At 36.9% G+C, this 14,237-nt stretch overlaps 1 protein-coding gene across 5 annotated transcripts in view; it reads right to left on the bottom strand.

Moving 5' to 3' along the window:
- Positions 1-13,744, bottom strand: part of pparaa (peroxisome proliferator-activated receptor alpha a) — a 37,989-nt gene extending 24,245 nt beyond the window's left edge. The window contains exons 1-3 of one of the 5 annotated variants that reach the window (XM_051108334.1): positions 13,727-13,744; positions 11,586-11,665; positions 5,330-5,425 (exon numbers count right to left, since the gene is read on the bottom strand). The gene's annotated coding sequence lies outside the window, so the exon portion shown is untranslated. Of the gene's footprint in view, positions 1-838; positions 1,019-5,329; positions 5,426-11,585; positions 11,949-12,546; positions 12,871-13,726 lie in introns of those variants that run through there. The other 4 variants (XM_051108332.1, XM_051108331.1, XM_051108330.1 and 1 more) reach the window with 4 other exon arrangements.
- Positions 13,745-14,237: the final 493 nt, after the last annotated feature.

The raw sequence follows: 14,237 nt of genomic DNA, 5'->3' as shown, positions 1-14,237 counted from the left end.
GTAAGCTACCGTGGAACTGACATATTCGTCATAGAGTCCTTTAATTGTACAAACTGCAATTAAAAGGCTATATTTTTATAGCAAACATAAAATTTGACTAGTAATTATCCTATTAAATATAATGTCTAAAGTACTTTTATGATCTTGTTCCTCAAATGGTTACAAAGGTTAACTATGGTAACTACTTGTGAATATTTTCTAAGGTGTGAGATTCATTCTGTTTATTCAAAGCTACATTCGAATTTTGAATTCACAGGCCTAGATAAAATAACATTCCATATATGATTCTGTTCCAAATGGAATTCTAAACAGAATTCAATTCTTGAGCTTAAGTATTACAAAAGTATTTCGTAATGAAATTATAAATAATGCACAAATGTGCATGATTATGTTCGTAAACATCACTACATTAACGTTAATGTATTGACACTGTGGGAAAAAAAATATAGAGAGAGATACAATAAACAATAATAAAGATAGGTTATGTAATATCACTATTATAACAACCTAATAAGTAACTAACCAAGCCAATGACTCAATCAGCGAGCTTTAAACATCAACCGAGTGCATGTAAACGCAACGCAGATGCTGTAAAGTTTCGCTTTGGTTCCAGCGAGAGTTGAAGTCTTGATAAAACTATAGCAAACGCGTGGATTGTTCTTTAAAGAGTATGTGATAAGACTCTCGCTGTGAAAATAGCACAGACATGTGTTCTTATGTGAATGTTTACTTTGCTCCAGTTAAAAGCCTACGATTACGGTAATTACGGCCATAAAACCGGATAAAACATGATCATAATGTTACACAAGCGCTTTGTTTACAAGAGCTGCGCGTCTACCTCCCAATCCCAGGCCGCCATGCAGGCAGGAATAAAACACACGGGCTCTGTGACACTGCCAACACTCAACTCGGTGGTGCGAGGGAGGCTGTAGTACTCCTCAAACGTCCTATTTAAAATTCACCGCAACCACGGCTGTCAAACCGCTCCGACACTGGTCGAGCTCGCCCGTTCCGGATGCGACAGAGCACACCTCCTGACACACCTATAGATTCGGCCAATCGCCTCACGCTTTGGACGGAAAACCACGCCTACCGATTTAAAGTCGCGTTGCTGAGCAACAGATCTTGAGATGATGGTATTATTTAATGCGCCTGGATAACATCTCGCCTTATTACTTAATATATTACCAATGTTGTCTTAACAAACAAAGTCTGTTTAGTTGCCCTAATGTGCCTTTACCTTTGGCGACCTATTCACTTTTTTTTTTCAATAGTTAATAGATTGTCTTAATAACGCACCTCTGCTGTCACCTACTGGTGATATTCTGTAATTAATCAATGTTATTGTGTGTGCATTTGAAGGTATTTTCTATTTCTGCTCCAGGGGGTTTCAGTCTTTTAGATATCACGGACCCCGCCAAATATAACCCCCCGCCCCCTTCTGTAATTAATTTCTGTTGTTACATTTGTAATCTGTTAACAACGTGCAGTAAACGGTAAAACTGCTGGTAAGACACACCAATTTTCAATATCAAGCAAAAAAAAACAAAAAAAAAAAAACAGCTGTTTTGAACAGGTAAATAGCTGGACACGGATAAGACCGGAAGCCAGATCCATAAAATGTACAAATGGCCACGCCCACTCTTACAGGAAAATTATATATATATATGTATACACACACACACACACACACACACATATATATATATATATATATATATATATATATACACACACACACATACATATACATATATATATAAATATATATATGTATGTATTTTATTTATATATATATATATATATATATATATATATATATATATATAATATATGTATATTAGCTGTTTTGAACAGGTAAATAGCTGGACGCGGATAGGACCGGAAGCCAGACCCATAAAATGTACAAATGGCCACGCCCACTCTTACAGGAAGATTTTATATATATATATATACACACACACACACATATATATATATATATATATATACATATATATATATATATATATATATGTGATATGTGTGTGTATATATATATACACACACACACACACATTTAGAATAAATAAATATATATAATATATATAATAATTATACATATAGAATTTAATATCCACATTTATATAGAATTATATATACATACACCTAATATAGAGTATGACCAAAATGTGTCTATTACATACCATGATTCTCATAAAAGAAAAATGTTTATCTCAGTCTGGCAATATACTATCATATCACATAATATATCATATATAATTTTTTCCCTGTTCACTATAGTACTGTACTGTTATTTATTTAAATCATTTTTTTTTATTTGGATATTTTTATAATTTGTTTAGTTATTGTAACATTTTACTTATTGTTTTTTTTCTTTAAACTTGCCATTTGAAACCTCGAGTGTATTGTAACTGAGATAAAATTGCCTGATTTTCTAATATATTTATTCACATTTAATCCGTTTGTACCATTTAATGTATTATAATGAATTTAACGTTCATCCTTATTTTTATTATTTATTATGTTTTTATAATTTGTTTAGTTATTGTAACATTTTATTTTTTAATTTTCTCTAACCTTGCCATTTGAAAACCTCGAGTCTATTGTAACAGATAAAATTGCTAGATTTTCTAATATATTTATTCACATTTAATCCATTTGTACACTATTTAATGTATTATAATTCATTTAAAGCCCATCCTCATTGATAATACAGTTTTACTGCTCAGTGGCTTATTATAATTCTATTAGTTTGTTAAATAGTGCTGTTGAGAGGGAAAAACTGATGTGGTCTCAAGGGAATAACATTAAACCCTTATCCTCTGTGGATTATTGTAATGTGCATAACAAAGTAGTCTTGTAAGACTAGTGCTGCTGCACTCCTCCAGGTAATTCTGACATAATAAGCATGCATAACACCTGTTTCCAAAGAAACTAAACTTTTTCAAGGTGACATGGCCGTCACATTCTGTCCACCCTTGCTGCTATTCCTCCCCGTGAGTGCCAGTCTAGGGGCGCTCCTGTGGAGATCTGCCAGCCAGTGCCCATAAATTGTGCAGCAGTGAAAGGTCAGCCTGCCTACAGCCCTGTAGTTGTTAACATCGGCTAATGGCCGTCTGGAGCCATGGCCATGTTTTATTTACAATACAAGCTACCCTGGCAGAAGCACTCTGTCTGCCTCTGCACTGCATCTTTAATAACAAACAAATGAAATAACACAATGCCATCGCTTCCTCACATCCTCGCGAAGGAAACACTCTTCATTCATGCCGATGTGTCACTGAGTGATGGGAAATGTGATCTTAACTCTTTTATTACGAGATGTATAAACGTCAATATCATGCTTGAGGCAGAGATTAAAAAAAAAAATAAAACAGGCAATCTTTGAAATATCAAAGAGTTTATTCCCGTTTAAAGTATTACACACTTGTGCTGTATGTAATCCGCATGCAGCTATAAATTGTAAGATCATCATGATTAGAATCTTGGGAGACTATAACATTTAAGAAAAGCGAATGGAAATCACTGCAAAGAGTGGATGAACCGTGTCTGGCGATGTTTTGCTGCCCTTCAGGGAAGGCAGTAGGTTGTATAGTTATCTCCTGATGGGGTAAAAACACAACCCTGAAACCACACAACCTACTACCTCACCCTGTACGAACATCATTGCTGAATATTCCACAGCACCACATTTTTACCTTTAGAATTCTCATCAGTAATACAGTATACTATATGTATAGCTTTTTATATTATTTTACACTACCAGTCAAAAGTTTTTGAACGGTAAGGTTCTCCTCTGCTTACCAAGCCTGTATTTATTTGATCCAAAATACAGCAAAAGCAGTGCTTTTGTGAAATATTTTTACTATTTAAAATATCTGCTTTCAACTTGAATATATTTTAAAACGTAATTTACTCCTGTGATTAAAGCTAAATTTTCAGCATCATTACTCCAGTCATATGCTGATTTGCTGTTCAAAAAACATTTTTTATTAATATTATTAATATTTTAAACAGTTGAGTACCTTTTATCAAGATTCTTTGATGAATAGAAAGGTCCAAAGATCAGCATTTATCTGATATAAAATCTTCTGCAAACATTATACACACTATACTATTCAAAAGACTGGAGTTAAGACTGAAATTACAGAAATCAATACTTTTGTTTAGCAAGGATGCTTTAAATTGATAATAATAATAATAATTATTATTATTAATTATGAATATTAGAATGATTTCTGAAGGATCATGTGACTTAAGTAATGATGCTAAAAAATCAGCTTTGAAAACAGGAATAAATTACAATTTAAAATATATTCAAAAAGAAAATAGTTATTTTAAATAGTAACAATATTTCAAAATTTTACTGTTTTTGCTGTACTTTGAATCAAATAAATGCAGGCTTGGTAAGCAGAAGAAAAAAACCTCACTGTTCAAAAACTTTTGACTGGTAGTGTACACATTGTTTTGAAGTTCTGCAGTTCCTGTTAGCTCTGAACCCACCAACATGCATCTGTATTCCTACAAGACACTTTAGTCTTTTGTTTCTTCCAAAAATATTGACAAGCTTCACTACACTGATTCTTGTCCAGTCAATGACTGTGATGTAACGCTGAAAAATTCCCCACTCAAACATTGTTTTAGAAGGAAATACGCCAATGCAAGAAAGAAAACGTATTTCAAGGATGTTTAAGAATGAATGATGTTCAACAGGATCACTCTCATTTAAAATTTGTCATTTTTTTTTTAATTGCCATATTATCATCATCACTTACAGTGTATACTGTCCTATGAATTCATTTGAATGTTTGACCAACATGTGATGCAGCAAAATCAAAGCTGCATTAATGCATTTCTAACACATTTCATCAGTTTTTTTTTCTTTGCATTAATCATGTTTCTAAATTCTTTTATTGTAAATATCTGACAAACATTTAAGCCTGCATTAAGCAGCAAACCACATTAAAACCTGTAAATGTGTCATTTCTTCTTTCCTGTTGACGTCTTCCATGAAGTGATGGCACTACGGTCACTTCGGGAAAGACAGTAAGTTGTATAGTTATCTGACAGCAAGGGTTAAACCCTCAAACTATACAACCTACTACCTCACCCCAAACGACAGTCTCTCTCTTCCTCTTCCTGCAACAGCAGCTTCCATTTCCTGTTTACTTTCTTTTTTGCTAACAAAATGCCTAATGCCTGCACAGTATATATGACAGTACTTGACAGCATGTAAGACACTAAAATGTGAAGTGAAGTGTCAATTTGTGGGCTAAAACTGTCATACAACACACTTTGCTGTGTGCCAAATACAGCCCCCTATCACCTCTATGTCCAAAGCTTTAGTTGAGGATCCTTCAAAACCATCAAGGTCACCAACATGAGAAAGGCAGATCCTCCTGTCACCTCCTGGGCTTGCCATCTGTGAAAGAATGAGAGAGAGAGGATTGCTGAGACAAGAAATTCACATAAAGTACTTAAGTCAGTACATCAGCTCCATGTCCTATGTCATCTGTTGTGCTATATATCTGTCTCCTCTTGACCCTGACAGTATACAGGGGTGCACGAGTGGATTAGGACGGGGGTGTTTGGGAATGGCGTGTGTGTGGTCAAAGCGGGAGGGTTCAGCGGGAGTGAGTAAGGCTGTGGGCAGCAGTGTGGTTTACCTCAGATGAGGAGGCACATACACACACACCGCTGACTCACACAGGCCACGAACCTCACAGGGGTGAGTGGTTACACACACATATTTTTAGGTTAAAAAGAATTTACGATAAAAGATATTTACACTTGTTTTCAGAGAACATAAATCAAGTTTATCTGCATTACCCTTTGGCAAGTATTATTCTTTTTATAGCAGAAACTATATTTGAATTTTGAAATGATTTGAAACAAAATTTGTCAAAATAAAAATAAACTGAATATACACTGAATACACACACACACACACACACACACACATATACATATATATATATATATATATATATAAATATATATATGCATGTGTGTGTATGTTTTTAAAGACTGACATTTATATATAAAATAAAAATATTTTGTGCAAAATTAAAAAATGACAGTTCATATTGTTTTAATGATGTTTATAAATGTAAAATGTTTATAAATGTAAAATAAATGATTAAGTTGATTATTCTAAGTTCTTAAGGTTGATTTTTTAACCTGGAAATAAAGGATTAATAAAGGATTAATAAAGGTTTTAGGATCATTAAAATTCCAAACGAAGAAAAAATTAAACATAAAATTAAGAGATCATATTGAATACATATTTAATGAGTTTTTGACAATAATTGTATGGTTCTTGGTATAGACGGTCATATTTCCTTTGATTAAAACTCAAGAAGCGCTTTAGATCATCTCAAATAATACTGTATAAACATTATCAGGTTTTACACAAACTTGCTTAGTTCATGAAGCTTAAATGCTGCTGTAATTAAAGCAAAAGGTGAACAAACCAAATACTAAATATGCTATTCATACTAAATGTCTTAACTTTTTACCCAAAGCATGTTAATATATTGTGTTGTGTTAACATAATATATCTATTAAATAAAATAACACTTTACAATAATGTGTTATTTAACATTAGTTAATGTACTAACATTAATAAACAATGAATAATACATTAATTACACTATTTAATAATATTTGTTAATGTTAGTTAACAAAAATACAGTTGTTCATTGTTCATGTTAGTTCAAAGTGTGTAGTTCAACACTGTGATTTTAATAATGCATTAGTAAATGTTAACATTGTTAACATTTACTAAGATTAATAAATGCTATAGAAGTATTGTTCATTTTTAGTTCATGTTAAAGAAGCTTAGTGTAAAATGTTACCATAAAATGTAACGAGCATTTTTAATATGCTCTGATTACCTCAAACATTTCTAACACATCACACAGTAACATGAATTGACCTGCTTTTGTCATTGCAACGACACCTCACTTTAAGAAGTACGTCAAAACATGTCATGGTCAATGGCCTTCATGGTTTTTACAGGAAAGAGAAGAACTGACTGCAGTGCTGACAGTCCATTTAGAAAACGCCTGCTGTACTTCATCTTAAGCTGGAATCGTACTCCAAAACGGACAGAGATGTGAAAAGAAATGGACGGAGACAAGAAAACCAAGGCACTAACATGTTATGAGATGATACTTTAACTCCAAATCAGTCGACTAGCTGTTTTTCTGAAATTTCATACATGGAGTTGATTTCTGAACACTGTTTCCTAAAAGCAATGACTTATTGAGTGGCTTTGAATATTTTACCCAAGCACTCATTTGATCACTAACTTCTTAAGAACATACATCACTAGAGCATCAGAAACACTGCTACTGATAAAAGCAGTCAGGGTGTAGTTTACATTAGCGGTGAAACAAACCATAGATCGTTACGGTCTTAAATTACTGGAACTTTCTGAGAGCTGGTGGAGTAACCAACAGCCATAAGGTGGCGCTGAAGCCATATTCCCTCAGTTTTTCACCATTCAGTGACAATAGGCCCATTATACACTACAGTGATTCTAGCGATTCTTATTTTCTTTAATCATCGTTTGACTTTTAGCTGTGCAGCTCATTTACACTTTGTTTATATCCCTACTTGCGCAGTGTCAATACTGCAGGTACAAACAAGTTGTATTACAAAGAAGCTTGTCGCACGATCTTTGAAGCAACACTTTATGCTACATGATTTAAGAACTGTTGACTGACAGATTAAAGCTCTGGCTGTTTTATCGCTCATGAAGCAAAGCCATCTACTGTGTTTGTATTATACGTCTGTTCAAACAAAATCAGTGAAAGGAAAAAAAAAAAAAAAATAAGACCTTATGTGACTTGCCGGGGGCGGAGAGATATCCCAGACTGATTACAACAGAGCGTGAATACAATGTCTGTAATGGACTTTGAGCTTGAACTTTAAACCGCAGATTACACGAGTGATCGGTATCATAATATTATTCTGCTTTGTCTGGGCAGGCCACGGCTTCTTGTACATTTTTTGTTGCGTTTATGAAAAATTGAGGAAACAGGTTTCGATAGAAATACCTAAACGTAGTGAAAATACATTTTTGTAAGACAAAACAGCACACAAGCCTTTGCTAAAACCGCAAGGGGCTCTTGGTCTCAAGACTTGCCCATGACATCATCTTAGTGTTGAACAATTACTCGGCTCCACCCCACCTTTTGTCACCTGCCAATCATGTCTGGCTCCTATTGTGTCCATGGGAAACAAGTTAGTTGAGAACTGCTATCCCCAAATGACCCCATAGTCCTCCACTCCTTTCCCTTTTCACTTCACTCCTACAGACACTATTATAGGAGTGTACTGGCTTAGGATCTTTATTGTAACGAAATGTAGAAAAACATGCCTGTCTACTTCTGCTATCATAACCAATTACTAAGAAACGTGCAGTGGTTAAAAATTCAATTATAGTTTATTTAGAGTCATGTAAACAGATTCATTTAAAAACATTTTTGTATTATGCGGTCATGCTTTAGTTTTTTTTTTTTGCTTTATGTAAAGTGTAATTAGACACTTTGCTGTGAATCTGCCATTCAGTTCAGATGAAAGATTAATGAATGAAATAGAATGAAAGCTATTTTCGTTTTAAAATTTAAAAAACCTAACAGTAACACAAAAATATTAGCAACACGGGAAACAATGTTTCTAATATTTAGAATACATTTGTGTGCACAAAAATGATTAAAATATCACCAAAATCAATAATCACTCTTTACTAACTCCTTCAAACGCTAATCGAAATCTCTAAAACACAGTAAGAACTTTTTAAATAATTAGAGTTATTTGGTTTAATCTTTATATTCAAGTGAAATAATAATTTTCAAATGAAACTGACTTATGATATTGAAACAGTCAAGTTTTACAAATATAAACAAATATGTGTTCATAAAAATGGTTAAAACATTTTAAAATACTGGGGACAAACGCTGATACGCGAGGGTCCGTCAGCTTTTCCGCTTTTATCCGCAGGATATTCAAAATAACAAACCATTCATTCCCGAGAATACAAATTTATTTCTGCTCGATTAAAACATAAAATGTCAAAAAGAATAAACAAAAAAATGTTTATCTTATCTATCAATAACTGTATTTGTCTCCACTTTCATTTCTTTCAAACTTCTACAAAAAAAAAAAAGATGTGCAGTGTACTAGTTATATTTTCATACTCTAAAATACACCATCTAATATTCCACAATTAACATAACCTGGCTTGAGATTTCTCACAATAACATATCTAAAGTAATTCATGAATTAATTTTGGATTGGATTGTATCTGTGGGAATGCTTCTTATAATTTTACGTTGTCAAGATGAAATTCCATACAGCATTCAGGGGAAAAAAATCATGCGATCAGGGTTTGTAAACTAAAAATAAAAAATGAATTGAAATACAAAAAAAGCATACGAAAATATTTAAGTGACATTTATTAGAATCTACAAGACTAATTGTTTCGATCGCTTTATCACATCCTACGTTAAATTCCGCCCTTGGAACTTCATCCGAAATTAACTAATTATCAATTCACAGTGTGTAGCTGTTAAAATACACCTCGAAACAGAATGAAGGAGACATCTTTAGTCTAGACTGTGTGTGTGTGAGAGTACACAAGTATCTTTTGAAAAGGGTGGGGGTGGGGGGGGGGGTCTACACCCTTAACTATTACAGACACACACACTGAGGCGTGGGAACTCTATTCAGGGCTGAATCAGAGGTCTATTATGGAGCACATGGCTGCAAGTGTGTCTGGGTGTGTGTGAGAGAGTGTGTGTACGTCTGTACGTGACAGCGAGGGCGGGTGTCTCAGTTAGTGCACACATGCTCGCTGCTCTTCGGCATGTCTGGGAATGCCTTGCCACAGTTTGACACACACGCAAATCTATTTTCATGACGAAATTTGAGAGAAAAAATCCCTAAAATTGTATTTTTAGTTTGTTTTTAAGAATAAATATTGGATTTTAATTTACGACATAGACTAGTCCGCATTTGTGTCAAAACCATAAACATTCTCATACAAAAAAACAAACACAAAAACAAAAGTCTTTGGAACAACTGACAAAAATGGGTACGTTTATTCTGAAAATCTCCGTTCCTATGCCAACCCCCCTCTTCGTTCTAAGATGATGCCACCTGCTCTGTTCTTTACACTATACATCATCTCTGGAACACTCCATTCACAACCAAAAAAAGGGGTGGGGGAGGGCACTGCCAACCAACGTGCATTTTTCTGTGCCAACACACTTCATCAGCACTGCCCCTGGTGTTCTCACTCGTACTACTAAACAGCCTGCTATGAGCCAAAATCATTCGTTTGAACGAAGAAACACAACTGTTTACTTTTATGCCTGTAAATTCTACATGATCTGAATTGATCAAACACAATGCTATTTTATGCAAAATGATCCTTAAATATCACAGCGGACAGCTGTTAAATAAAAAATTCTCAGTCATTCTGTAAACATGATTTTACCTATAAACTATTTACTTTAAAGAGGGCAATAAAAGGCTTTTTTATGTGTGTGTGTGTGTGTGTGTGTGTGTGTGTGTGTGTGTGTATGACAGACAGTGTGTGTGTGTGACAGGAAAAAAAAAAAAACACTGGGGTGATCATTTCTTTTCTAAAACAAAAATTTCAAAACAAATCTTTATGTAATTTGGATTTCTTATATAAAAGCCTTACAATAATAGATAAATCGATTAGATTGAGCATATGCCTCCTTTCAAAAGCACAACTTTATGTATATTCATAGGTTATAATTTCTATAAATCGCAGAAAATATTCTCTGCAGAATTTGGGTGAAATACGCTCATGTTCGATGTATTTAAATATGTGTAAATTTAAAAAATGATAAATCTGAGTCAAAATGACATTGATTTTGCATGCCGAAACCATCGAAATTAGGCAACCGAAAAAAAAAAACCTATCGAAAAAAATTAAAAAACAACTCTAATTGAAACATACACATAATTTACACAAAGCACCGTCACATATATTCTAATTTTAATGCATAACTAAGCTCTGACGTGGCATATACAAAGCTTCTATCCATAAGCGTATGTTACAGTTCCATAATAATATATAAAAACGACAAAAAAACATTAAATCGCAACAAACAGTTCATAAGATAAACGACAATACGACGTGATAATCAAACACAAGGCCGAAATAGCTGCTGTTCATTCACTATGTTGAAGTGCTCCAGTAAACACACAACGAAGGCATCAGAAAATAAAAGGTTAATTCGTAAAAACCTTTTTTTACGAACTCTAGCTCTTCTCACTCACAAAAACATTAACCCCAAAACTATATCCACTGTGGAAGGTCGACTTCCTCACTACAGAGGTGCATCATATTTGTTAGGCGTTGATATGAATTGCCTTTTCGTACCCCCTACGCCATTTTCTTTAGGAATCGTACCGTTTATAAACGCTCTTTTTTCGCATAAACCACAAAACCATAACAAAACTAATTCACGCACATTCCAAAGACCGAAAAATCAAGAAATGTGATCAACTAAAGAAGTACTCAAATATTCGCAACTTACCTGATAACATTGACATGTTTGTGTAGATAGAAACATTCCAGGACAAGTGCTGAAGGCCTTTTCTACTCACTTCACCAGCCCTGTGTTGAAGGAGAGCGAGAGAGAGAGAAAGAGAGAGAGAGGGAAGGAGAAGAAGAGGCAGTGAGCTTTCCACAGCAGGCACAAGGACCGAAGGAGGTAGGCCGGGGGGCCAAGCCGATCCTCCCACCCCAGCTGCGTGTCCCCAGCGCCGGGCTCCAGGTCTGCCTGCGGTCCCCAGGTCCACAATAGCAACCCGAGAGACACGAGTGTGTCGGCCCGTCTTGCAGTTAACAAGTCTTTGAATGAGGAATGTTAGCAAACAGACAAACAGAATGTCCGCTGCATGTTAATGTCCCAGCCAGTCCGATCGCAGCGTTGGCCCAGGCATATGAATAATTCAGGAGCTTGAAAACCGAGCCCCCTCCCCTTTTCACCCCCCCCATGACTGAAATGCCTTCAGTGGCTGAAGAGCGCCAGAGGAGCGAGAGGGTGTTGTGAGAGAGAGATAGAGATAGAAGAAAAGTATTTCAAATCTTAGCTTCAAACATTTCTATTCACCCGAGCGCGCACAACCGCACGGTCGCAGCAAACTTCTTTCGTTTCATCGTGCAACATATTTCTTTCTTACGATCGAGGCATCTTTCACTCATTGCCTTTTTATGTCTTTTGTTTGGAATTGGCACCTGTCCCAGAAAAAGCTCCGACACCGCACCGCCCTCCCGCTCTCCTTTCAGAGAGAGGGAAAGAGAGAGAGAGAAAGAAGAACTGTATGTGTGTGTGAGAGAGAGAGAGAGAGAGAGAGGGTGGCGCTAAAGTGATAGAACTCCAGGCGCCTCCCTTCTCCGAGACACGCAACAAGCAGGGAGAATACAGCCATTTTCAAAGCTCAGCAACGGAAAGGATCCGTTAACCCCTGGCGAGGATGAAAAATGCCACACACCTCCGGCCGCCGTAAATGCTCCGTTTGAAAGCGTCTCGAGGTGACGAAACCGCAGAGGAACACACCGACGAGGTTTAGGGAAGTGGTGGAAAAGACGCGCTGGAAACACTGAAGTGGCAGAGAAGCAGCTTGAGCCAATCGGTTGTGCTACAGGGTTAAAATCCTGTGAGTAGTAGAAATCCCTCCTTCTCTTGGCACAGACTGGGTGAAGGGGAGGAGACTGAACTGTGGAAACAGCGGTAGAGGCTTTTTTTTGTTTCTATCTGCACAGAGAGAGAGAGAGAGAGAGAGAAAGGGAGGGAATTAGAGGAGAGGAGACGAGAGGAGAGGAGAGAGGGAAAACTGAAGTGGAGGGAAAAAAGTTGATGATGAAACCGAGAGGCAGTGGAGTACGTGAGCAATCTTTTTTTTTTTTTTTGAATCATCGCTCTAGCCAGTGAGCGAGAGCTTGTGTAGGGAGGGAGGGAGGGCTGAAGAGAGGAGGGAAGCGTGACACAGACTCCGGTTCACCCGGAGAGTGCACACAAACATACGCTCACACCCGTTACGAACCATTCAAACAGAATTTACCAAACGCGCAGGCCAAACTCGATCTGGCTCGCAAGCAAAGAGTCAGCAATTAAAAGATGACCATACCATAATGAAGAAAGGCTTCTGGGAAAAGTGGAGTGCGCAAATGTCGGGGTGTCTTTGTACAACATCCCACCGTCGGAGTCGGGAAGCGTCAGAAGTATGGGTGAGACGGTCTGGAGGTGAAACATCTGTCGCAATTTGCAGGGAGATTTCATCTGCAGTGACCGCGCACACACACGCACACTCACGTACACACACTGCAGCCACGGCCTACCTGTGAATTTGGAGGAATAATTATCAGAGCACGCCGCCAATCACGTTTTTCGTTTTTTCGCCATGCAACTCCGACACGCCTCCATTCTGAATTCAATAACTTGTGAGCCGTTTGTGAGGATGCAAAAAAACCCCGCAAGATTCGAGATTTCATTATTCTGTGGCTTATTTTATCAACGATTCTTTGTGTGGCTATCGCACGTTCTTGTAAACATGCCAGCGCTGTCGAGTGCAAAACTTTTTTTGTGGTTAATCAATGCGGCAATTAAATACAAGTTCAAACAGATGATCTCTCTACTGCGAACAAGCCCAAAGAGAATGCAAAAACACATACCAAAACGTGCTAGTGTGGGGCCTGCGCCTGCTTCTGTTCCTCGGACTGTATCACGAACCTTTTCTGCGTTAGCGAACTAAAGAGTTGATAAAAGCATGCTCGTCGACCAGCGAACATGGCTGCATAGAGGGTGCTGCTGCTCATCAGGCTGTCACACGCAGATACACACACACACACACACACACACACACTGACGTGGAGGAGGGACCGAAAGCACCCGGTCCGCCCAGATTTCCTTGCCTCGTTCTCGGCCTCCTCTTTCTGGCTCCCTCATGGCACTGACCTCTCATTACACACACACACACACACACACAAACTCGGTTCCTACATACCGCACACCACACCCTCGATTCAACACCAAATCTGGGCCGAGTCGCACCCGTATAAAACGGTTACAGCTAAATCAAATCTCAAGTGCTCACCCCCTTTTTTTCAAGCCCGATTCCCTAATGGCAACAGGTCGCGCTCTGGCACAAGGTACGACGCGGCCACGTCACATTGCGCCACGTCT

Source organism: Labeo rohita, chromosome 4 (genome assembly GCF_022985175.1).
Source record: "Labeo rohita strain BAU-BD-2019 chromosome 4, IGBB_LRoh.1.0, whole genome shotgun sequence".
Classification (NCBI taxonomy): Eukaryota; Metazoa; Chordata; class Actinopteri; order Cypriniformes; family Cyprinidae; genus Labeo; species Labeo rohita.
Note: the sequence above shows the minus strand (reverse complement) of the source record. Positions and strands in the feature narration are given on the sequence as shown.